Source organism: Bos indicus x Bos taurus, chromosome 26 (genome assembly GCF_003369695.1).
Source record: "Bos indicus x Bos taurus breed Angus x Brahman F1 hybrid chromosome 26, Bos_hybrid_MaternalHap_v2.0, whole genome shotgun sequence".
Classification (NCBI taxonomy): Eukaryota; Metazoa; Chordata; class Mammalia; order Artiodactyla; family Bovidae; genus Bos; species Bos indicus x Bos taurus.
In genome coordinates, this window is record NC_040101.1 from 1222730 (window position 1) to 1247785 (window position 25056).

The following is a 25056-nucleotide window of genomic DNA, read 5'->3' on the forward strand; positions in this document are numbered from 1 at the left end:
ACATAAAATGAAATGCAAATAGTCTTTAAATGCATGAAAAGATGCTCAACTTCACTCACGGTAAGAGAAATGCAAATAAAATACACTGACATCACCATTTCTCCCCTACCTGGCAAGCCCCCAGAAGTTTGACAACACTGTCTGTTTTGAGGCTGTGAGAACCAGGCTGGTAGAATGCCACACAACAGGCGGACTCCTGGGGAGGGGGTTTTGGCAACATGTAGCAAAAGTCATTTTACACAGTCATTTTACTTTTGGCCTAGAAATCCCACTTCTAAGAATCTAGTTAAGATATCCTCAAAAATGTATGAAAGCCATGTGCGCTCAGGCATATTCACAGAAGAACTGTTTCTAGCAGCAAAAGACGGGAAACACGCAGATGTTCGGGGACTGAGAGCTCAGTGTCGAGGCTAAGATCCAGCCCCTGGGGGAGTGCTGCACAGCGGAGAACAGGATCAGGCAACCCCCACACCCAGTGAGCTGAGATCTGCACAGACTGGGCACGGCGATAGCACAGCCGGGCACAGTGGGTCCCTTCTCCCCCGAAACAGGACGGGGAGGCAGAAATACACACGCACGGCCTGTATGATGGCCGACTGGAAACATTAGCTGAAGACGACTCTAAAGGACTCCCCCGGTGGTCTGGTGGTTGAGAATCGGCCTGCCAGTGTTGGGGGCACGGGTTTGGCCCCTGGTCTGGGAGGATGCCACGTGCTCCGGGTCAGTTAAGCCTGCGTATCTCAGTCGGTGAGCTGAAGCCCGAGAGCCTGTGCTCCACAAGAGAAGCGACCGCAATGAACAGCCCATCTGCCGTGACTAGAGAAAGCCTGCGTGCGGTGACAAAGGCTCAGGGCAGCCAAAAAGAAATTACCAGCAGAGGAGAGAGAAGGTGGTTAAAAAGGCAAAGGTGTGTTAAAAAGCACACAACTAAAAGAAAACTAAATGAGCATGAAGGGAAAGCAAAGCCAGTCCTAAAAAGTGAAAGCAAAGTGAAACAGATGAACTCGGTGAATTAAAGACAAAAAGAAAAGCAAAGAAACCAAGCCTTTTTAAACCAGCCACAGTGCTTTAACACATTGATATTACTTTGAAACAAGTAGAACAAAGTGAAGAAGTAACCTTACACAAGTCATCAGGAGCCAAGAATCTCAGTCGAAGAGAAAGGAGATGGAAAAATAAAGAAATAATTATCTGCAGTTTTAAATTTGAATTAAAAATTTCAGTATAAAATCATGATATATTTTATGTTAAAATCATTTCCGGTCTTGTCCTCTGGCAATCCGGGAAGTCGAGACCAATGCAGAAGTCACGAGCTCCCCTGCACCCAAGTGCCTGGGGTTTTAGACATTTCGCTGAAAAGACCAGGCGCGCCCAGGGAGAGTGGTGATTCCAGCCTCTGCAGCACTCGGGCCAGGTGAGCCCTGCAGACCAGAGCTGGAGGAGACGGTGCAGGACCACAGGGGTCTGGAGCCCCGCAGACCAGAGCTGGAGGAGGCGGTGCAGGCCCACAGGGGTCTGGTCAGAAGGGTGCAGGGAGAACACGCAGGAAAAGATGCGTGGACGCGGGGGCCGGCAAGTCTCAGAAAAGACACAAAAAGAAATAACCACACACACAGGTAACAACATACACACACACAAAACCTGGTCAGTCACACTTTATCAAATGTAACACTTCTGCTCATCGAAGGTCCACTTAAGAAAACTGGGAATTTCCTGCGCGTCCAGGGGTTAGGACTCTGTGCTTTCACTGCTGACGCGCGGATTCAATCCCTGGTCAGGGAACCAAGACCCCACAAGCTGCGTGGCACAGACAAAACAAAACACGGAAAAAGAAGAGGGGAAAGCAACGGCACGGAGCTAATACCGAGAGCTAAAATCCAGGGAAACCTGCCACGCGCAGAAAAAGACCCGAAACCTACGCGTCGCAAAGCCGGTAGTGTGTGCCTAGAAGGATAAACCCGGACCAGCCAGCTGTGAAACGTTTCCAGTAAAACTGCTAGACTTCAAAGCCAAAGGTAAAATCCCCAGGGCCTCCAGGCAGAGAGGGCGGAGTCGAATGTGACCAGTGTCACGTAAAACCAACACAGAAACAAAGAAACATTGGAAAACGTTTTTTGAAAAGTTAAAACCCCCCCCACACAAGACCTCAATGAAAGAAACCATGAACCAAGGACTTTGGAACTAGCCAAGCTGAGAACATCTTGTCGTTCCAGGAAGCGAGAGAGAAATGAGAGGGGAAAAAAAAAGTAACTTTAAAAAAAGGAAAAAGAAAAAGACGGGGCTGTTGGGAGCCCAGCAGCAGCCTGAAGCTGCCCATGAGGCTGGACCGTCTGGATCCTAACCCACAGAGCAAAGCCGTCCCTGTGTGCCCACAGATGCGGACAGACAATCAGGGAAACGGACGCGGCGAGGACAAGGCTTCCCCCGAGGAGAATCCCACCGGCGAGGAGAAAGGGAAGCAGGGCCGGGGGCCCGGCAGCAAAGAGCGCGGCCGTGGCTCAGATGCAGCATGTGCGGTGCTGCGCTGGTGAGTCAGGACCCAGGGACCAGGGACCAGGGTTTGTGCATCTCAGAGCATCTCCCCAAGTGTGCACCGACCAAGAAAGGAAACCGGCAGGGCAGCTCAACACCACTGTCAGCGAGCTGAGAGGACACGGTGACCTCCAGACACATTCGTGAAGCCAGGCGCGTGGGCACCGGGGGGCGGGGGGCAGGGGTGCAGTGGGAGGTGTCTGGCTAGAAATGCACATCACACTCCCATCCCAAGAAGGAGCAGGGAAACTCACATCAAGGAGCATGGTGGCTCAGACGGCGAAGAGTCTGCCTACCATGCAGGAGAACCCAGTTGGATCCCTGGGTCGGAAAGATCCCCTGGAGAAGTGAATGGCAACCCACTCCAGTACTCATGCCTGGAGAATCCCATGGACAGAGGAGCCTGGCGGGCTGCAGTCCATGAGGTCACAGAGTCAGAGATGACTGAGGCACTTTCACTTTACAAACAACCAGTCGGCACACAGTTCATAGAAGCATCAACCTTCATAAGAGACAAGGCAAGGCTCCGGAGGGCCACAGACTGCAGGAGACCCCGGCAACAGAATGGGGCTAGGGGGGGTCCTGTGTAGACCCCGGGACAGAAAAGGGGGGTCAGTGGGGAGCTGGGGCCGCGTGAGGAGGCCTGTCTCCTGGTGAACCGCACAGGAGTGCCAGTGGCTGTCCCGGTTCTGAGCACGAACTACATGAAGATGTTGGCGTCAGGGAACCTGAAGAACTTGCTGCTTTTTTTGCCACTTTTCCGTAAGTCCAACATTAGTTACATGTAAAGCTTCAAAAAAATATATCTGGAACATGTACACCAAGGGAGCCTCCTCAGAGAAAGGGTGAACTCCGCTCAGCTGCGTCTCCGAACCCCTGCGAGGCAGAGGCAGGAGAAAGTTCCCCGACCTCCCCCACCCCTAATCACCCCCAAAGACCCCCATCCCCACAGACCATCGCCTTAGGGGGCACGGCTTCAAACATGAACTTGGGGGGACGTAATTCAGTTCAAGCAGGACCGTGAGCGCGCAGGAGCTCCTGTGCAGGTGTCAGCCGGGAGCAGGACTGATTATCTTCATCATCCTTATGTCTGATTTCAGAATTTCCTTTCTAATCAGGGAGTGGGGGAGCCAAGGGGGTCCAAGCGCTCACCTGGTATACCTGTGAAGACGTGGGAGTGGCCCATCACACATGGGGAGACTTGCAGAGGGCCCCCAAGATCCTGCAGGAGCTGAGGGGACCCAGTGCTCATCTGTGTCCTGGAGGAGGCCAGTAAGGGAGGCCCTGGCCTGCAGGGTCTTTGCTGGATGCTGCTGTAGGGGACCTGGCTGGCCTGACCGCCCAGCGCCACGGAGGGAGCGGGGGTCCAGGTCAGCTTGCACAACGCACACCCGTGTGACGGCCTGAAGACGCCTATTCCAGGGGCCAGTGGGCCGGGAGGCTTGACCCCGTCACTGAGGTCAGCCACAGGCAGGTCACCCTCAACAGGAAATGCTGGCTGGGCCTTAAGGACAAGCCCTCACACCTTTGCCCTGGACTGCCTGGCACAGCATGGTACTGGCACTAAGTCCAGGTCACAGCCGACCGAACCCTGATAGGAAGGGTCCAGGCCCAGGGCCCTGCCAGGGGGCAGGGGGAGCGTGCAGGCCAGGCAGCTCTGCTGGGAGAGGCGGTCTTCAGAGCCCTGCGCCTGGCAGCGCGGAGGGGAGGGCGCAGGCTGGGGGAGGGTGGAGGCCCAGGCGGAGGTCCCATCTCTGGACTGTGCCTGAGAGACGCGAGGCACGCTGCTCGTCTGTGACTCGGACAAGGGCCTCCTGTGCCCCAGGCTCAGGCCCCTCACTTCTGGAAGGTTCACTGTGAGACAGTCCTTCTGCACGTTCCAGCTCCTGAGGACGTGCCCCGAGCCTGGCTCCCTGGCTGGACCCCCACCCTCGGGCCTCTCCTGAGTCCTGCAGTGCCCTCCTCTCAGGGTGACACCTGAACACAGGAAGAGAAGCCGGGGCGGCGCCCAGCGCGCAGCAGGGCTACGCAGTGAGTGGCCTCTTTAGCACGATGTCCCTCTTCCTCACTTTTTTCTCTCTTGCGACAGTTTTTACGGTTGAGCCACGTGCACAGTTGCCCAGACCCTGCAAGTATCATGAACGCAAACTTAGGGTTTTGAAATCCCGGACCCGGAGGCTTGCTGATGGTGATGCCACCAGCTGCCTCCTGAAGGCGCACCAACCTTCTGGTGACGTGTTCTGGAAACGCTCAGAGAAAGTGAAAGTGTTAAGTCACTCAGTCGTGTCTGACTCTTTGCGACCCCATGGACCATGTAGCCCGCCAGGCTCCTCTGTCCATGGGATTCTCCGGGCAAGAATACTGGAGTGGGTTGCCATGCCCTTACTCCAGGGGGTCTTTCCCCTCCTAGAGATGGAATCCAGGTCTCCCACATTGTAGGCAGATTCTCCACCGTTTGAGCTACCCAGGAAACACTCGTTAATACAAAGGAGAAATGTTGCTCCTTAATACAAGAAGGTCTATCTGCCATAACTGTGGGGGAAATACTGTAGGTATTAATAGTTGCCAAATCGAGTCTTAATTCAGGGACACAAATCAGCTTTCAGAGATGCGCAAAGGGCTAGGAGGGTCCCAACCCCCGTGTTTACTCCACTCTGAGCCCAGCAGACACCCTGCCAGGCACCTTTCCCTCCCCCTCCCCAGGTGGGCAGTGGTCCTCCACCCAGGTGGGCGGTGGTCCCCCCAGCAGGTGGGCGGTGGTCCTCCCAGCCCCTGACAGCTGGCGGTCGAGGGGCACTTCCCATTACCGCTGTCCTGCACCTCAGAGCCAGGACCTGCGGCGTCACCCAGGCCCCTGATACCTGCAGACAACAAGCGGTAGAGGCTCCCGCGCGCCCGGGCAGCGCAGGAAGAGGAAAATGAATCAGAACCTAAGATGCGCAGCAGGAAGGAGCTGCTGAGAAGCGGATCCGCTTCCCCCAAGACGCAAGGTCAAAGGGAGGGGCAGGTTTTTCTAGGAAAACTGGAGGCCGGCGCCTCCTCTCTGGCTCCTGACAACCAATCAAACCCTTCATTCCGCAGCTTCCGATTCTGTGAGCATCCGACAGCTGCGTCGCCACCCCCGGAAACGGGAACGCAAGAGGTTAACAACTGGACAGAAAAAAAAAAAAAATTTTTTTTTGCCAGGGCCGCGCCTTCCCGAGGTGGGCGACGCATGAACGCTGGAGTCGAGGCCCCCAGGGACCACCTGCGCTCCCACCCAGGCCCAAGAGGCCGCGGCGCAGTGGGGCCTGTGCACCTGCCGCCGGGCCCCGCCGGGCCCCAGGAAACAAGCAGGACTCAGAGCGGTGGCCGAGGGCCCGCGGGGCGCATGGAGAGGCAGAAGGGACCCCTGCTCCCCGCGAGGGCGCCTCGGGGGCGCAGGACCCCGGCCCGCGGGATGTCACCCCGCCACCCTGCCAACTTCGGGCCACCCCCGGAGCCCCTCCGGATCACCCCAAGGCCACCCCAACCAACCCTGGGCCACCTTACGGCCACCTGCAGACCACTCCCATCCCAGCCCTGGTCCACCTCCGGGCCGCGGGCGGGGACGAGCGTGCGCTGCCGGCCCGCCACCCTGCAGCCACCCTGCCGCGCAAGGCGCAGGGGACTCACGGTGCCAGGCGCGGGCGCAGCGCGGAGGCCCGGCAGGGTCGCGGCGGCGCGCGGGGCCGGGGGCGGCCGGGGCTGCTCACCGAGGCTCCCCGCAGGCGGGCGGCTCCGGGGCTCCGGGCGGCGGCGTCCGACGGCCCGGCTCAGCCATTGCAGTGGCGCTGCGGCGGGCGGGGGGCGCGCGTCACCGCGGGCGGGCGCCCCAAACCCCGGCGCTCCCCGCCCTCCCCGCCCCGGCGCGCGGCCCCGCCACACCCCCGCCCCACCTCCTCGCCTCCTTTTCTGCCCCTCCGAGTCCTTTCAGGGGCAGGTCTGCGATCTGTTAAAATCGGGAGACCTCGTGGCCGAAAGTAACGCGGCTGCGGCGGGGAGGGCTCCGTGCGGCCCGCATGCCGCAGCCGGGCGCGCGGGTTCTTGGGGACGGTCGGCGGGGATCGCTCACCCGCACTTCAGTCGGAGAGCAGCCTCAGGGGATGGTCGCACATGTGTGTTTAACCTTCATTCTCGGCAGCCCGTCTCCAAATGCTGCCTGTCCCTGCTCGGAGGAGGGAGAAGTGGCTTTTGGAGCCTCGTGGAGAGCAAATGAGCCCTGGCTCCGGGCTCGGATACCCAAATCAGTGGTTAGGCCGCGCCTCCGGGGCCCCCTGGCGCCAGGACCCCCTCCGCCGCTCCATCCTCCGGGGCCCGGAGCGGGGAGCGGCCTCACCCCCACTTCTTGGAGTTGCTGGAGAAAGCACAGTTAACAAACGTGGCAGGAAGGGTGAATCGTGTTTACCGAAACCTGTGTACAGGGGAAAGCTCCCCGGTGGGACGCGTTCCTTCCCCGGATGCCAGGACATACAACTGGCCGATGCTAGCGTCCTGAGCTCAGATGGCGAATGCGGGCTCTAAAGTGTGCCGGAGACGGGGCCTGGCCCTCCGTGTCCTGGCCGTGCTTTCTGGGCACAGGACCGCCTGTGCGGTTTATCGGCTGCCGGCTGAGAACACGTCTGAGAGACAGAAGCTTGGGCCCTCAGGTCGCCCGTCTGAATGACAGACACCAGGGAGGCCGGGGCCACATGGGTGTCGGGCCCCTTGGTTCCTTGGTGAGCGGCGATCGTCAGGGGGTGGTTAGTGTGAACTGAAGAGGGCACTCAGGAAGGCTCCCGACAGGAGGGAAAGCCAGGCCGGGATAAGCGTCCCCTCGGGGAGGTCCCTGGAGAAGGAAGTGGCAGCCCACTCCAGTATTCTCTCCTGGAGAATCCCATGGACAGAGGAGCCTGGTGGGCTGCAGTCTGTGGGGTCACAGAGAGTCGGACACGACTGAGTGACTCACACACACACACACACGCAGTGAGGTCCCATGGGGTGCAGCAGGCTGGAGCCCCAGCGTGGGACCCCACAGCCCCCACCACTCCATGTTGGTCTCACCGCCCATAGACTGTGCGCTGGGTGGCAGCTGTAGCCAGACTGGCCTTGGGGAGAGGCCCAGGGTGGTCACCCACAGACGTCTGCATCTGTGCCTCCACTGGCACGTCTCTCATGGGCTTTTTGTGCAAAGAGTGGACTGGCTGGACAAGGCAGCTGACCGACACGGGCAGAAAGGGCCATCTTCTCCACCTGACTGTCCAGCACGTCCCGCACAGCAGAACATCCAGTGAGATGCGTGTGGGAGCCTGAAGTCCATCCGTTCCCGTACTTCTTCCCCAGGCCTCCTTAACTCTGAACCCCCAAACCCATTCCTTCAGTCCCTGTCCATCAGTGTAGACAAATATCTCAGTCAACTCTTCCCCCGCCCCCAAGGAAAAGCAGGGGACATAACCAAATCTACTGCTCTAAAGTGGCCCACTGGGTAGACCTCCCGTCCCTGCCATCGCTGGGGCCAGTCGAGCCCAGCTGTGACACCATCAGTCCTTTTCCGGCCGGTGCCAGCTCAGCGTGATTACAGCAGACTCTATTTTCATTGGTCAGCAGACTGTTTTAGGGAACTCCCCATAAAACCAGGGGCTTCTCTCATAGCTCAGTTGGTAAAGAATCTGTCTGCAATGCAGGAGACCTGGGTTCGATCCCTGGGGGGGGACTATCCCCTGGAGAAGGGAATGGCAACCCACTCCAGTATTCTTGCCTGGAAAATCCCATGGACAGAAGAGCCTGGTGGGATACAGTCCATGGGGTCCCCAGACTCGGACACGATTTATCGACTAAACCACCACCACCACCATAAGACCAGAGATGCAAGTGGAGGGCGGGGAGAGGGCGCCTCCAGGGGAAGCCGCCCGCTCCTGCAGCTTACCTGGGCATTAGGTGAGCTTGAGGGCAAACTCAGGTTAGTCTTCTGGAGCTACCACCCACAGACGGGGTCTTAAACAACAGAAATGTGTTTTCTCACAGTGCTGGAGCCTGGAAGCCCAAGGTCAAGATGCCTGCAGGGTTGGTTTCCTGCGGGGCCTCTCTGGTGAGGGTTAGTGTTGGCTAGGGTCAGCGTCCAGTGATTCCCTGAAGGTCTGACTGTCTTCCTCTCCCCGGGGCTCAGTGTGGGGACGTGCTTGCAGGTCTTTCCAGAAAGGCTGAGAGGAAGGTTGCTGCTGTGCTTTTAACACCCTGGGGCTAGCACAGGATCCTTCCCTGGGAATGCCCAACTTTTCCTTAATTAGGACTCTGGGTCTGCGAGCTGATTCAGGTCTGACCAGTGAGCGAGGGCCGTAACTTCTGCGCAGTGACTCAGGGCTGGCTGTGCTCACTAAGGACCCAGTTTGCTGCTTCAGTTAAATGGATCGAGGTGGCCCTCAGTGGGTTTCCCATCAACTTCAGCCCTGGGGACCACGTGTCGTTCACTGCCGCCCGAGGTTCCTGTGGGTCACGTCTCTCTAACGACCACCTGGCTCTTCTGCCGGCGGAGGGAACTGCAGCTCATTCTGCACTCGGTGGGGAAGAGCTGGCGGGGGTCCTCTGCTCTGCAAGGTCCAAACTGTCCCCTGGAGTCAGGAAGCCCCTGCCTCGCTGACCCGCAGAGAACAGCCCCTACCTGCCCCGCTTCCCCGAGTCGGGCGCTTGTCTCACCAATGTCTGCACGTGGTAAGTCCATCCAACACGCCTGGCTCCTAAAGGAATTGCTCTCATCTCAACTTCATTCCACACTGAGTTTGGATTTTGCTTAAACCAAAGGACCAGACACTGAGTCCCACTCAGATTGCTCCAGCTAGCCCAGGGAATTCTGCTTATTCATGTGCAAGCAAATCCTCGTTGAGAAATTAAGCCCAATTTAGCAAACCTATTTTTAAAAGGGCTGGGAGCTGAAAGTTTGCTGCAAAATAGCAGTTGTAGGGTAGATAAATAGTTTCAACGTATCTGCTTGTGGATACTTAGTAATAACAAAGGGGAAAGAGTGTGCCTACAGTAGAGAAGCTAGGCAGACACCAAATCAACCCGAAAATGGAAGTTACATCTGCAGCGGGACACATCAAAACCAAGGGCCTCGAAAGAGGAGACCTGACTGAGAAAAGCACAGTTTCATTTCTGCCGTGTGCTCACCCAGATTCACACCTGAATCTAACTGTGAGCGAACGTCCGACCAACCCAAACTGAGGGATGTTTCCACAAACTAACTGCTGGCCTCTGCCTCAAGGTCATGAAAACCAGAGGCCGGGGGACTATGCCAAACAAAGGAGACTAGAGGGTGACAACTGCCGCTCGGGGTCCGGGCCTTTTCCCCCAGAAAAGCATTTTTAGGAGAGTGAGGAATTGGAATAGCAAGCAACATTTCCACGTGACACCCTTGAGTTTGATAGTTACTCTGCAGTTATGTGAGAGCCGGTCTTTGTTTGTAGGAAATACACACTAAAGTTTTGGGGTGGAGGGTTGATGCTTACAAATTACTCTCAAATGGTTCAGAAATGACTTATATATATATGCACATATGCATGTGCACACATGGATAAAGAGATGAAGCAAAGTGGTAAAATAGTAACATTTGGGGAATCTAAGTATGCAGCAATTTTTTGTAATATTAGTGCAATTCTCAGTAAGTCTAAAACTATGTCAAATTTAAAAGATTTATATACATATGGAAAACTGGTTCACTTTTCTGTACACCTGAACTAACACAGCTTTGTAAGTCAACTATACTCCAATAAATTTTAAAAAATAGCATAAATGAAAGTTTTTTTTAAAAGTTATATTGCTCCCACCATGACCTAACACCCTTAGATACATTTCCACACACAGTCCCCACAATTTTGTCAAAATATATTAGCAAATTCTACAACTTCTTTAATGTGCAAATGTAACTCTTCTCAGGTTTGACTTTGTTTTTCAATTTATTTTTTTGAAATGCAGTTGATTTACAGTATTGTGTTAGTTTCTGGTGCACAGCAAAGTGATTGAGTAATGCACATCACATACACTGGTTTGAGTCTGCTAACCGCAGACTCCCGACCCGTCTCTCCCCCACGCCCCCCTTCCTGACCACCGCAAGTCTGTTCTCAAGTTCTCTGTGAGTCTGTTTCCATTTCGTACATAAGTCATTTGTTTAGATTCCACACATAAGTGGCATCATATAATATTTGTTTTCCCCTGTGACTTCCTTCACTCAGTATGATCATCTCTAGTTTCATCCACACTGTTGCAAACGGCACTATTTCATTATTATTATTATTTTCTGGCTGAGTATCAGTCCATGAGGCCTTCCCAGGGGGCGCTAGTGGTAAGGAACCCACCTGCCAGCACAGGAGACATAAGAGATGCGGGTTTGATCCCTGGGTTGGGAAGATGCCCTGGAGAAGGGCATGGCTCCCACTGCAGTCTTCTTGCCTGGAGAATCCCGTGGACAGAGGAGCCTGACGGGACTCGGCACGCACACGCACGCGCACTGTCCCACTGTGTGTGTGACACGTCTCCGTCCACTCACCTGCTGATGGCCGCTCAGGTTGTCTCCGCGTCTGGGCTACTGTGACCAGCGCTGCTGTGAGCGTGCAGATGTGCGCGTGTTTGAATCCCAGTATCTGTTTGTTTATTTGTGGCTGTGCTGTGACTTTGTGGCTGCATTGGGCTTTCTCTCGTTGTGGTGAGTGGGGGCTACTCTCTTTTCATTCATTCGCCACACCCAGAGGGTAGTGTTCTCACTGCAGTGAGAAAACTGACTCAGAAAAAAAGAATTTTTTAGAACATGAATGAAAAAAGTCTTCCCCCAAATAAAACCCTGAGCACAGATGGCTTCACTGGCAATTTCCACCTAATGTGAAAGGAACAAAAGATAAAACCTTATACGAGCTCTTTCAGATAATAGGGGAAAGGCTAACAATCACTACTCTTTTCATGAGAGTAGCAAAACCTGATGAGAACAGCGAGAGAGATTCCCTGACGGTCCAGTGGTTAGGACTTGGCGCCTTCACGGCCGTAGGCCTGGGTGCAGTCCCCGGCCGGGAACAAAGACCCCACAAGCTGAGATGTTCATCAGAACAAAAGAGACAACAGCAGTGAGAGGAAGGGAAGTCACGAGTCAGTGTTACGTTAGTGACTGAGTGACTGTGAGCGGGGAAATGGATGCGGGAAAAGCAGCTGGATAAAATTCAACGTTGATTCATAATTTTAAAAATCTAAGCAAATTTGGATTTGAAAAGAATTTTTGAAGATGGTGAGGATTATATAAAAAAAGGAAGAAAGAAAAGAAAAGCAAAAGCCACCTTGAGGACTATCATAGTGGAGTGACCATCACAATAAAATAATGGATGAGAAATAAGCATGCTCACAGCCATAGATCCTATTCTACATTCTGTCCAGGCCCTAGATGTCATAGTCCTGGGTAATAATAGTAGTGTACATGAATTTTAAAAGAAAGAAAGGCTCTTTCTTTTCTCCAACACCTTGTGTATACTCTGGCTTCTCTTCAGATCATATAAATCCTTTACCTTTTACAGTGTATCACACAAAATTCAAAACTAAGCCAAATCAAACGTTGCTTAGGTGTATAAGGTGATGCAAGTGCAAAGAAAGTGAGGAGGTGCTTGCTGTCGGAATCAGGACAGTGGCTGCCTTTGGGGAGGGGCCTGCAGAGGGCTTGCGGGGAGGCGTGTTCCCTTCCGGACTGGGGTTGTGATCTCATGAGTGTTTATTTTATAATTATGCTTTACATCTCACACATACGACCTATAGATTTCCCCATTTTGAATGAAATACCCTGGTTTTTTAAAATGACAGTGGAAAACCAGGGATCTCCCACACGAGCAAATAATCACCGGAGTGGAGGGAGCGCACGAATCGCCCCTCTCCCTCACTTTTCCGACACTGAACTGAGTCCAGAGAGAGGGGGTGCCCTGCCTCCAGCCGCACCCTGTGCCTTCCTGAGTCCCAGCCCAGAGTCCTTTCAACGCAGGAAGTACTGATGTGTTATTGTGAAGAATTCACTGGCTGGAGCCCAGTAGTTCAAACGCCAGCATCTTTAGGTGGAGGATCACGCCATGGGAGCGGCACCTGGGGGCAGAGATCCCCCCCGCCTGCCTCCTGGGGGTCCCAGCGGGGCTGTGGGAGGCGGGCTCTGTGCCCAAGGCCGCTGGAGCGCTTCGACCCCGCAGGGCCCCAGCTGGGGCCCTGGGCTTCAACAGCTGGCCCGGGCGGCCGCTGCTGGTGGGTGGGAAGCTTTCAGGCGTGTTCCGATGGAAAAGCTAACGTGCTGACCGTGCGCCATCCAGCAAGACGGATCGTGGCTGAATCCAGGCACCCAGGACACGGTCCGGCCCATCCCTCTGCACTCCGTCCAGTGTCTGCCCACGTGGTGGCTCTTCCAGGTGGCAGGAGGTCAGGCACTGCAGTCCCTGGATGTCCGCCACCCCGGGACCGCTCCCCAGAGGGCTGGGGCAACACCTGTGAGCTCAGCTGAGCCACTCAGACGGACAGCAGAGCGTTTCCAGAAGAAACCCAGGAGGGGCAAGGACAGCAGGGACTGTCCACCGGGACAACTTGGAAGGAGCCCCGTCTGCTCCAACACTACATTTTGGCGGCTCTGGGCGATCTGTTCTTCAGCATAACTCACTGACGCTGACTCAGACTCAGTGAGTCAGCCCCTTGGGGGCCCTGGGGGCCCCACCGCAGCGTCACACATTCGAGACCCTGTTTCTGAGTGAAAAACACCAGGCTGTCTGGTTGTTCTGATGTTGGGCAGGTGCTCATGGAGGATGGGCAAGGTACCGGACGTCGTTCCAGCCTCTGTCCTCAGGGAACTCATGTTCCAGGGGGAGGAACAGGAAGATGTTAAGTCATCAGCTGGTAAGGCTTTGGAGAGAGGTTCACGCAGGTAAAGCAGATGAGGAAACCCAGCGATGGTTGCGGGGGCGGGGGGTTGGTGTGTGTTCCTGTTTCACTAAGGAGGTTGGCTGGCCTGGCGAGGCCACATCTGAGTGAGCAGGAAGAAAGAGGGAGCAGGGCTGGGCTCTGGGGGTAGAGCATCCCAACAGCGTCAGGCAGTGCGGAGACCTGAGTGTGGCTGCTGTGCGCCGGGACGGCTACAGTCACCAGAGCCGACCCGTGTGAGCACCACCGAGGTGCCGTGGGCCTGCCAAGAGCTCGTGCTCAGACTGGACACCCCAGGGCACCCTGGACGCCCGCCAGGGCCTGGACCAGGTGGGCAGCAGCCTCACAGGTGTGAGCCCCGGGCAGAGCTGCCGCTCCGGGCTTCTGCTTCCTCACCCGGACATGGACCTACTGCTTGCTCCTCCCGTCGGCTGCAGGGGGCTGCCTGCACCTGCCCTCTGCCGTCTGCGGGCCCCAGGCCACCAGCAGTGGCGCTTTCCCTCCCCACCCCGCACCTGCGGGCCCATCTCTCAGCCTTTAGCCCACTCGGTCTGTCACCGCGACCTTCCCCCGCCGCACAGTCCGTCCATCCATCCCAGCCTGGACACCCAGGGCTGAGCCGTGCAGACCTCAAACTTGACCAGGCCCTCTCCCAGCTCCTCCCAGCCCGTCTTCTGATGGTCTTTCCTGCGACAGGAAACTTCCCTTGCTGTGCAGACTGCAAGCTTGTGCCCTGGGAAATTCCCTTCTTTTCTCGTCCCTGCGTCGAATCCGTCAAGGAACCCCGTTGGCTCTGTCTTAGAGCCACTGTGCCTCAGGTCTGACAGTTTCTACCCTTCCACCCAGCCCAGGGCCAGGCCGCCCTCCTGGACTCTTGCCGCCCCTGAGGAGTGGTCTGCTCCCACCCTTGTCCCTGAAGTGTGTTCACTCCACGCCTCTGCCCAGTGGCTCCCTCCGGCCTCCGAAGCCCCCCTCGCACCCGTTTGGTCCTGCCTCTGCCCAGCGCGCCCAGGCGGCTCCCTCGGGGCCTCTGCACCAGCTGTCCCTTTCCCCGACAGCGGCTGACTGACTCCCTCCCTTGCTTCCTTCAAACCTCTATGAACCCCCAGCCATGTCCTTACCGCGCTGTGTGCGTCTCCGCTACACAGTTCAGCCCCTGAGACGTGCTGTGCTTACTTAAGTGGGTGTCTTCATGTGTCTCTCCCCATGAGGCACAGGCTGTCTTGGTCCTGCTCACGCTGTGCCCCCAGACCTAGGACAGTGCCCACCACGGAGCGGGACAGACCTGCGCGAAGACCAGTGCAAACAGTGGCCACGCTTTCCCACGTCCTCTCCAGCCCGTCCTGGTCCTTTAGCTCTGTGTGCATCTTCTAGAAATGCAGATCTGACCACACCCGTGCCCTGGGGCAGGCACTATAAGCATCTCCCGGACATCTTATTATGAAAATTCCCAAACACACAGGAAAAGTGAAAGAAGTGCCCGTGAGCCTGCACACGCTCGCCGTCTGGAATCGCCTCCCCAGAGTGCTCCAGGGCCCCGTCCCAGAGACAGCGTCCTCCGACACTGCTCACCATAGACTAGCTCAGCCTGGAGCGTCAGAGAGACGATCTTTCGTGTAAGGCTTCCAAAAGGCTGCACGGATCAACAGTCTGTTCCTCACTAACACTGCATGGGACGCTTGTGTGAATTCACCACGGTTTGCTTCTCCTCTCCTGTTCAGAGTCAGCTGGGCTCCTCCCACCTTGCGTCTGTTATGAATAAACCGCTGTCAACACCCTTGCACAGCTCCCGGTCCGAGCGCTTGCCGGATTCTGCGTCTTGGACAGCAGGGGGCGTCCGTGAGCCAGTGGATGGAAACCTGATTCTCCCCAAGAGGACGCGCTCTTGGTACCACCATCCCTCCAAGGGGATCGCAGGCGGAACTCAAGCCCTAGACTTGTCAGATCGAAGTCATCAGAAGCCAGTTGTCCAACGGATGTCACGGGCGCCCCACGCGTGGAGGGGTCCTCACGGTCCAGGGAGGGAGGCTGCCTGGGAGGAGGGGACCAGGGAAGAGGCCTCGCGGCACGCCCCAGGACCTGGCACGGATGTGCCACAGGCGTCGTCTCGCCAGGCCCGGGGACCGGCATCCTCCCGCGTGCTCTGCGGCGGGGGTCCTCGGGGAGTGCCCACGGGGCTCCCGCTGGTGCTGCCCTGATCTCTGTATTTCTGGGTGAGCGCCTGTCTCTCCTGAGGCGTGTCCTGGGCTAGAAGGCCCTGGAGAAGCTCCATCTGGACAAGAGAAGTGAGGCTTGAAGGGGTGTGACGCAGAAAGGCTGTTTTATGAAAACTATTTATTTATTTCTGGCTGTCCTGGATCTTCATGGCTGTGTTCAGGGATCTTCATGGCTGACTGAAACCGCCCACCCTGGACAAGCACCACGGTGACTATTTGCATGAGTGATTTTATGACAGGAGGTCCTGGTAAGGAACACGGAACTAACAAGCCACCAAAACTGGAAGAGCTCAGGAAAGGTCAAAAGGAGATGCTGCATGTCCTACCACCTCCCTGAACCCCCCTCACCGGCCTCCACCTTGGCTGAGAGACGCATGCACCACCAGGAAGGACTCTGAGTCAGCATGACTGGCCCAGGACAACCCAGAAACTGATCCCATTGCTGCAAACCCAAGACTCGAGCCACGTGGCACAGCAGTGCCCCTGGCTCCCTCACCCTGCTGCCCTCGCCTGGCACCCTTCTCAGTAAAGGCTCTTGCTTTGTTAGCATGTGTGTCTCCTCAGACAACTCATTTCTGAGTGTTAGACAAGAGCCCACTCTCAGGCCCTGGACGGGGTCTCTCTCCCAGCAACAGCAGGATGCGGCTTTTCTGCAGCTGTGGCAAGCAGGGGCCACTCCAGCTTCAACAGTATGTGAACCAAGAACCTCCAGGTGGACAAGCTGGATTTAGAAAAGGCGGAGGAACCAGAGGTCAAATTGCCAACATCCATTGGATCAGAGCAAAAAGCAAGGAAATTCCAGAAAAATATCTTCTGCTTCATTGACTATGTGAAAACCTTTGACTGTGTGGATCACAACAAACTGTGGAAAATTCTGAAAGAGATGGGAATATCAGACCACCTTATCTGGCTCCTGAGAAATCTGTATGCAGGTCAAGAAGCAACTGGACATGGAACAACAGACTGGTTCCAAATTGGGAAAGGAATACGTCAAGGCTGTATATTGTCACCCTGCTTATTTAACTTATATGCAGAGTACGTCAAGAGAAATGCTGGGCTGGAAGAAGCACAAGCTGGAATCAAGATTGCCAGGAGAAATATCAATAACTTCAGATATCCAGATGATACCACCCTTATGGCAGAAACTGAAGAGGTACTAAAAAGCCTCTTCATGAAGTGTAAGAGAAGAGTGAAAAAGTTGGCTTAAAACTCAACATTCAGAAAACGAAGATCATGGCATCTGGTCCCATCACCTCATGGCAAATAGATGGGGAAACAGTGGCTGATTTTTTCTGGGCTCCAAAATCACTGCAGATGGTGACTGCAGGCATGAAATAAAAAGATGCTCACTCCTTAGAAGAAAATCTATGACCAACCTAGACAGTATATTAAAAAGCAGAGACATTACTTTGCCGACAAAGGTCTGTCTAATCAAAGCTGTGGTTTTTCCAGCGGTCATGTATGAATATGAGAGTTGGACATAAAGAAGGCTGAGCAGTGAAGAATTGATGCTTTAGAACTGTGGTGCTGGAGAAGACTCTTGAGAGTCCCTTGATCCTAACAAAGGACTGGGATCGTGAAATTAGTTCCTGAAAGTATTTAGCTCTCTAAAGACCTGTTCCACCAGATTCCCTGGAGCAGAGTGCCTCCCTCCACCTTGCACTCCCTCGGGGAGGGGTTGGGGTTGGAGTTTGGTATCTGCAGCAGCACAGGCCTCAGTCTCTGTAGAGGCAGATGGCACATGCCCTTGTTGTTCCGTCGCTGGCAATGCTCTTGGCAAGTGCCAGTTTTGGCAAACAGATGGTGAGAAAGTGGAAGCGGTGGCCGGTTTTATTTTCTGGGCTCCAAAATCACTGCAGACACTGACTGCAGCCTGGGACAAACCAGAGACGTCACTTTGTTGACAAAGGTCCATCTAGTCAGGGCTTCCCTCATAGCTTAGTCGGTAAAGAAACTGCCTGGAGTGCAGGAGACCCTGGTTCAATCTCTGGGTCAGGAAGATCCCCTGACAAAGGAAATAGCAACCCACTCCAGTATCCTTGCCTGGAGAATCCCATGGTCAGAGGAGCCTGGTGGGCTACCGTCCACGGGGTGGCAGAGTCGGGCATGAGTGAGTGACTGACATGCCGTCTGGTCAAGGCTCTGGTTTCCCAGTGGTCACGTCTGGATGTGAGAGCTGGACCGTAAGGAAGGCTGAGTGCCCAAGAATGCATGCTTCTGAACTGTGGTGTTGGAGAAGACTCTTGAGAGTCCCTTGGACTGCAAGGAGATCCAACCAGTCCATCCTAAAGGAGATCAGTCCTGAATACTCGTTGGAAGGACTGATGCTGAAGCTGAAACTCCAATACTTTGGCCACCTGATAAGAGCTGACTCATTGGAAAAGACCCTGATGCTGGGAAAATTGAGCGCAGGAGGAGAAGGGGACGACAGAGGGTGAGATGGTTGGATGGCATTACCGACTCGATGGACATTGAGTTTGAGTAAATTCCAGAAGTTGCTAATGGACAGGTAAGCCTGGTGTGCTGCAGTCCATGTGGTCGCAAAGAGTCAGCCACGACTAAGTGACTGAACTGAACTGAACTACTGTCTTTGGGGCAAACCTGGCAACTTGTCCCAGAGGCCACCAGGGAGGGCCCCCCCCCCCCGCCCAGGGCCAAAGGCAGTTGGGTGGGGCAGCCTGGGAGTCCACTCCATCCCTGTGGGCAGATGGCACATCTGGGGTGAAATGGGAAAGTTCTAGGCCGTTGGGGTGCTGGAGTGATTCTGCTGGTTGTCCAAGTCCAGTGCTTATCGGTGGCTTCCATTCCCGGCCTTGGGCTGAGGGACGTGAATCTTGCTGGAGCTCTGGGCCGGCTGTGGCCCCGGGCCCGCCCTCCTCTTCCCACAGGTGCCTGGCTGTGGCTCAGGCCTCTCACTCTCTGCCAGGTCCTGGCCTCTCGCCCGCACGGCCGCTGCTGCGCATGTGCCACTGGGACCAGCCGTGTCCAGACGCTGTGCCCTCTTCTTCCTGCCACCTCCTGGCGGTCCCCAAGTGCGTGCCGAGCCTCCTCCAGCACCAGCCCTCTGCCCACCCACCTTCTGCTCGGGGGCTCCTGAGCCGTGCTCCAGACTTGGCAGATAGCATTCCCCCAGCCCACCCGGCCGGAGAAGGCAATGGCAGCCCACTCCAGTACTCTTGCCTGGAAAATCCCATGGATGGAGGAGCCTGGTAGGCTGCAGTCCATGGGGTCGCTAAGAGTCGGACACGACTGAGCAACTTCACTTTCACTTTTCGCTTTCATGCATTGGACAAGGAAATGGCAACCCACTCCAATGTTCTTGCCTGGAGAATCCCAGGGACAGAGAAGCCTGTTGGGTGCCGTCTATGGGGTCACACAGAGTTGGACAGGACTTGACTCGACAGCACTGGCAGTAGCAGCAGCCGACCTGGCACCGAGTCAGCCCTGTCCTCTGCGACTCGGGCTCGACGTCCGCTGCGGAATGGGGACCTCGTGGCCTTCCCCGCAGCCCCGCCGGGCCCCTTGGGGTGCCCCAGAGACAGCCCCAGGCCTCCCCATTCCCCTGGGTGCAGGGAGTCGGCTGGGCTAAGAAGGAGGGCTCCAGGGCCGTGGCTCTGAGCTCTGGCTGAAGGCTCTGCCCCGCTGGTGCGCCCAGGGGCTCCCACGGTGGGGGCTGGGCCCTGCCTGCTGCTCCGGGACCGTCCAGCTCTGGCCCCTGGTCTCACTGATGCGGCTCCATTGCCCCAGGCTGTGGTCCCCAGGCCTTTCACACTGGTCCCCTTGGCTGCACCGCTGCCCACAGAGGCCCTGTCTTTTTAGGGATGACAGTGTGGTAAGACCAGGCCTTGAAGCAGGAAGGCCTGTTCTCAAACTCTGGCTCATTCATAGGCCTCTCTGGGCCTCAGTCTCCTTGTAACACTGTGTCCCTCCTTGGGCAGCGGCCAGCGAGGAGCATTACCCCTCAGACCTCTGCCTTCAAGGGAAGTCTAAGCATTTTTCATGCACACGACAGCCTGACCCTGGGGCTGCTCCCAGCCCAGCCTTTTGGGCATTTGAGAGCTATCAGTCCAGCCCCTCACAGGTCCCCCCGACCCAAAGCCTCTCCCCCAGGGCCCCTGGCATGCTGTGGGTGTGGGAGGGTTTGGGGGCTGAGCTCCTGTTGGAGGCCACCTGCTGGGCCTGCAGGCGGGGAGTGTGTGTGCGTGTGTGTGTGTGCGTGCGTGTGTGCGTGCATGTGTGTGGCCCCGCCCGTGCTCAGGAGCAGCTGCGCCAGTTGCTTCAGAAAAGAGGCAGACAAACAGCCCCGCCGAGCCCCCGGGACCTCGGTCCAGGCTTGGCAGGGATGCAGCTCCACTCCAGGCGCCCTTTCCTGTTTTGACTCTTTCACGCCAGGGCAGGCGGGGCTCCTAATCAAGGCGCAGCCTCCTTGGAAAGGATCCCATTCCTCAACCGCCTGGACGGGAGCTGGGACATGCCGGACCCCGTGAGCGCATGCTGTTTACAGCTCCTAGCGTGTCATCATGCCGGCCGTTCCTAAAAGCAGTCTGGCAAGGCATGGGGACACCACTGGGACCTCGTGGAAAAGCCCAGGCTTTCCTGGAAGAGGACAGGAAGCACAACAGCCCAGTCAGAGCCCAGCTCTGAGCCTCGGGCGGCATCTCCCTGAGGACGCCTGGCAGGGATCCTAGAAGGCGAAGGATAAGCCCTCCCCAAAGGTTCTGGCCCCCACAGTCAGGGTCAAGAACGTCCATCTGGCCTCCTCCCCTCTGGCAGCACCCAGGGCCCTAGGGGAACCAGTGACTTGCATATCCTTCCCTGCGGCAGCTCCTCCCTGGCCTGGTGAAGCCACACCTGAGGCTTTTTCATCATTTCCAGGTTATATAGAATGTCCTCCACTGGCTTTGGCCAGTTCAGTTCACTTACTCAGTCGTGTCTGATTCTTTGCGACCCTATGGACTGCAGCATGTCAGGCCTCCCTGTCCATTGCCAACTCCTAGAGCTTGCTCAATCTCATGTCCATCAAGTCAGTGATGCCATCCACCCATCTCATCCTCTGTCATCCCCTTCTCTTGCCTCAATCTTTCTCAGCATCAGGGTCTTTTCCAATGAGTCAGTTCTTCCCATCAGGTGGCCAAAGTATTGGAGTTTCAGCTTCAGCATCAGTCCTTCCAATGAATATTCAGGACTAATTTCCTTTAGGATTGACTGGTTTGACCTTGCAGTCCAAGGGACTCTCAAGAGTCTTCTCCAACACCACAGTTCAAAGGCATCAGCTCTTCCAAGCTCAGTTTTCTTTACAGTCCAGCTCTCACATCTCACATGACTTATGGAAAAACCATAGCTTTGAGTAGATGACCTTTGTCGGCAAAGTAATATCTCTGCTTTTTAATACGCTATCTAGGTTGGTTACAGCTTTTCTTCCAAGGAGCAAGCATCATTTAATTTCATGGCTGCAGTCACCATCTGTACTGATTTTGGAGCCCAAGAAAAGAAAGTCTGTCACTGTTTCCACTGTTTTCCCATCTATTTGCCATGAAGTGATGAGACTGGATGCCATTGTCTTAGTTTTTTGAATGTTGAGTTTTAAGCCAGCTTTTTCACTCTCCTCTTTAACTTTCATCAAGAGGCTCTCTAGTTCCTCTTCACTTTCTGCTATAAGGGTGGTGTCATCTGCATATCTGAGGTTGTTGATTTTTACTTAAGTTTTCTCTTTAGGTTTTCTAAAAATAATAAAGTATCTATTTCTGATTCCATAAGCTTTCGACAGCACTTTCTGGTGTCCACTACCCTAGAAGGGAAAACAGCCTCAGCACTTCCTGTTGCCCTTCTCCCAGCCCCCTAGTCTGCCACACTTGTCAGGGTGCCTGACTGGGGAGGCCTGCCCTGCCTACTTCCTCCCCTCCCCTTCACTGAGGCCAGCTTGAGAAGGGCTTTGGTTAACATCCTGAGCCGTGTTTTCAAGCTGGGGTGCAGCTGGGTACGTGTAAAGACTTATCAAGGAGGGAGAGGCAGATAGTTTGAAGGAAATCAATTTCTTTCCAAAAAGTGATCTGCCTTTGAACAGTTTCTGCCCACCCTCTTCGACCATCATCTGTTCCCACTCCAATCCGTTAGATGCTGTGGGGTTTTGCCCTGAGCTGTGCAAACTTTCAGGAGCTCCCGAGGGACAATTTGAAATGTGTTCCTTTTTGCTGACAATGTGAATGTTTGTAGGAGCTGATGACTCCTTCAGCAAGTCAGTAATTCTAATTCTTTAAGTTTCAACAGACTTGAAGAGAGCTCAATTAGCATAATTTTTTGGTGAAAGATCAACATGTGACCTTTGGTATATAACTCACGGGGTTCTGAGAACTGAGTCAGGACTGTTAACACTCACACAAGCCCACGGTACTTTCTGCTCTCACTTGTTTATGTGACCGAGGCTTCTCAGGAGTTACAGCTGTAAACAGGAATACTCTGGATTGAATGCTGCTGTACCTGTCTCATTTTACCAAGATTTGAAATTTGTTATTATGTTGAACTGTGAAATGCTGACCATCAGAATGACAAGCTTATCAAAAAGAAATTTTTAAAGAGCCTTAGGGTCCTAAGAAATATCTTTTATTACATTTAAATGTACACCCATGGTCATCTGACAGAAAAATGATAGGGTGATCAATGAAAGACTTTCCAAAGTAAAAAGGTAGTCTGTGTGTGCTCAGCCGTGTCCAACTCTTTTTGACCCCATGGACTGTAGCCCGCCAGGCTCCTCTGTTCATGAGATTTCCCAGGCAAGAATACTGGAGTGGGTTGCCATTCCTTCTCCAAAGGATCTCCCTAACCCAGGGATCGAACCCACATTTCCTGCATTGGCAGGTGGGTTCTTTACCGCAGAGCCACAAGTGAAGCACTGAAAAGATTACAGTATGATAAATTTTTAAGGAGAAAGTGAAACTGATATACAAGTACAAGAAGACAAATAAAAGATATAAAATTTGTTAAAGGATAATTACCAATGCATATTCAAATTGCCTCGTGAGAAAATAAAATTGTTTTGGTAGTTAGTAGCCACCGTATACCTTTAAAAGTGTGAGGGGTAACTTCCCTAGAGGTCCAGTGGCTAAGACTCTGCACTCCCAATGCAGAGGGCCCTCGTTTGAGCCCTGATGAGGGAACTAGATTCCATGTGCCATAACTAAGAGTTCACATGCTGCAAATAAAGCTCTTTCAGGCTCCAACTAAGACCCAGTGCAGCCAAATATTTTTCAAAAAGTGTCATAACTTGACCTGCCTCTTGAGAAATCTGTATGCAGGTCAAGAAGCAACAGTTAGAACTGGACATGAAACAAGAGACTGGTTCCAGATAGGGAAAGGAGTACGTCAAGGCTGTATACTGTCACCCCGCTTATTTACCTTATATACAGAGTACATCATGAGAAACGCTGGGCTGGAAGAAGCACAAGCTGGAATCAAGATTGCCGGGAGAAATATCAATAACCTCAGATATGCAGATGACACCACCCTTATGGCAGAAAGTGAAGAGGAACTAAAGAGCCTCTTGATGAAGGTGAAAGAGGAGAGTGAATAAGTTGGCTTAAAACTCAATACTCAGAAAACTAAAATCATGGCATCTGGTCCCATCACTGTATGGCAAATAGATGGGGAAACATTAAAAACAGTGACAGACTTTATTTCTTGGGGCTCCAAAATCACTGCAGATGGTGACTGCAGCCATGAAATTAAAAGATGCTTCTTCCTTGCAAGGAAAGTTATGACCAACCTAGACAGCATATTAAAAAGCAGAGACATTACTTTGCCAACAAAGGTCCATCTAGTCAAAGCTATGGTTTTTCCATAGTCATGTATCAATGGATGTGAGAGTTGGACTATAAAGAAAGCTGAGCGCTGAAGAACTGATGCTTTTGAACTGTGGTGTTGGAGAAGACTCTTGAGAGTCCCTTGAATAGCAAGGAGATCCAACCAGTCCATCCTAAAGAAAATCAGTCCTGAATATTCACTGGAAGGACTGATGCTGAAGCTGAAACTCCAATACTTTGGCCACCTGATGTGAAGAACTGACTCACTGGAAAAGACCCTGATGCTGGGCAAGATTGAAGGCAGGAGGAGAAGGGGCTGACAGAGGATGAGATGGTTGGTTGGATGGCATCACTGACTTGATGGACATGAGTTTGAGCAGGCTCTGGGAGTTGGTGATGGACAGGGAGGCCTGGTGTGCTGCAGTCCATGGGGTCACAAAGAGTCGGACACAATTGAGCGACTGAACCGAACTGATAAAAAGTTTGATTAAAAATACAGTATGTCAGAAATAACATCCTTCACAAGCATTTACATTTATGATGCAAAACTTAGATGTCCACTTGAAGTATGAAAGGAAGAATTTTTCCAAGTTTTTCAGGGACTATAGGAGCAAAAAGTTTGATGAGCACTGCCTCAACAGCCAGACTGCTTTTTCAGGGCAGGGAAGTGAGAGCAGGACCGGGAAACATCTTCAATCACTGAGTTTGCTTTTCCACTCCCCACTTCCGTTTTTCTTGAACCACCAACTCTGACCTGGGGCTCCTTGGGCTTCCCCAGGGTAGACTGTGCTGCACTGTGCTCAGTCACTAAGTCATGTCCAACTCTATGCGACCCCATGGACTGTAGCCCGCCAGGCTCCTCTGTCCATGGGCTTCTCCAGGCAAGAATACTGGAGTGGGTTGCCATGCCCTACTCCAGGGGCTCTTCTCGACCCAGGGATGGAACCCACGTCTCTTAAGCCTGGAATGGCAGGCAAGTTCTTTGCCACCCGGGAAACTATCCCACCCCTAACCCTAACCCTCTCAAAGGTAGGTTACTTTACAGGGATGCTGTCAATCTCAATCTCTAAGCCTCAGGCCTCTCTCCCTCTCCTGGCAGCCTCCCAGTGATAGAACTCGGTGAGAGTTGTGGAAGTCTCCACACTGGGAGGGAAAACCAGGTGCAATAAGAAACATTTTCATTTGAGTACTTCCAGGTAATTGCCTATAAAGACTTCAGAGGACTTAGAAAATCTGTAGATTTCAGTGAGCTTATCAGGTTGCGACAATACACACAAATTTTTAATATCAGAGGCTTCCCGGCGGCTCAGTCAGTGAAAAATCGACCTGCAGTGCGGGAGACCTGGGTTGGATCCCTGGGTGGGGAAGATCCCCTGGAGGAGGGAATGGCAACCCACTCCGGTATTCTTACCTGGAGAATCCCATGGACAGAGGAGCCTGGCTACAGTCCATGGGGTCACAGAGTCGGACACAACTGCGGGACTAAGCACACGTCAGTAAGCAACCGAACAAAATACAACAACGGTAATTACAACATTATAAAAATATGAATAGGGATACATCTGAAAAAAAGATGAGCAAGCCCTGTAAACTGAAGA

The 25056-nt window shown here is 54.2% G+C and overlaps 1 protein-coding gene across 1 annotated transcript in view; it reads right to left on the reverse strand.

Moving 5' to 3' along the window:
• Positions 1 to 6340, reverse strand: part of JAKMIP3 (Janus kinase and microtubule interacting protein 3) — a 90995-nt gene extending 84655 nt beyond the window's left edge. Inside the window, exon 1 of the mRNA XM_027528757.1 lies at positions 6267 to 6340. The gene's annotated coding sequence lies outside the window, so the exon portion shown is untranslated. The remainder of the gene's footprint in view (positions 1 to 6266) is intronic.
• Positions 6341 to 25056: the final 18716 nt, after the last annotated feature.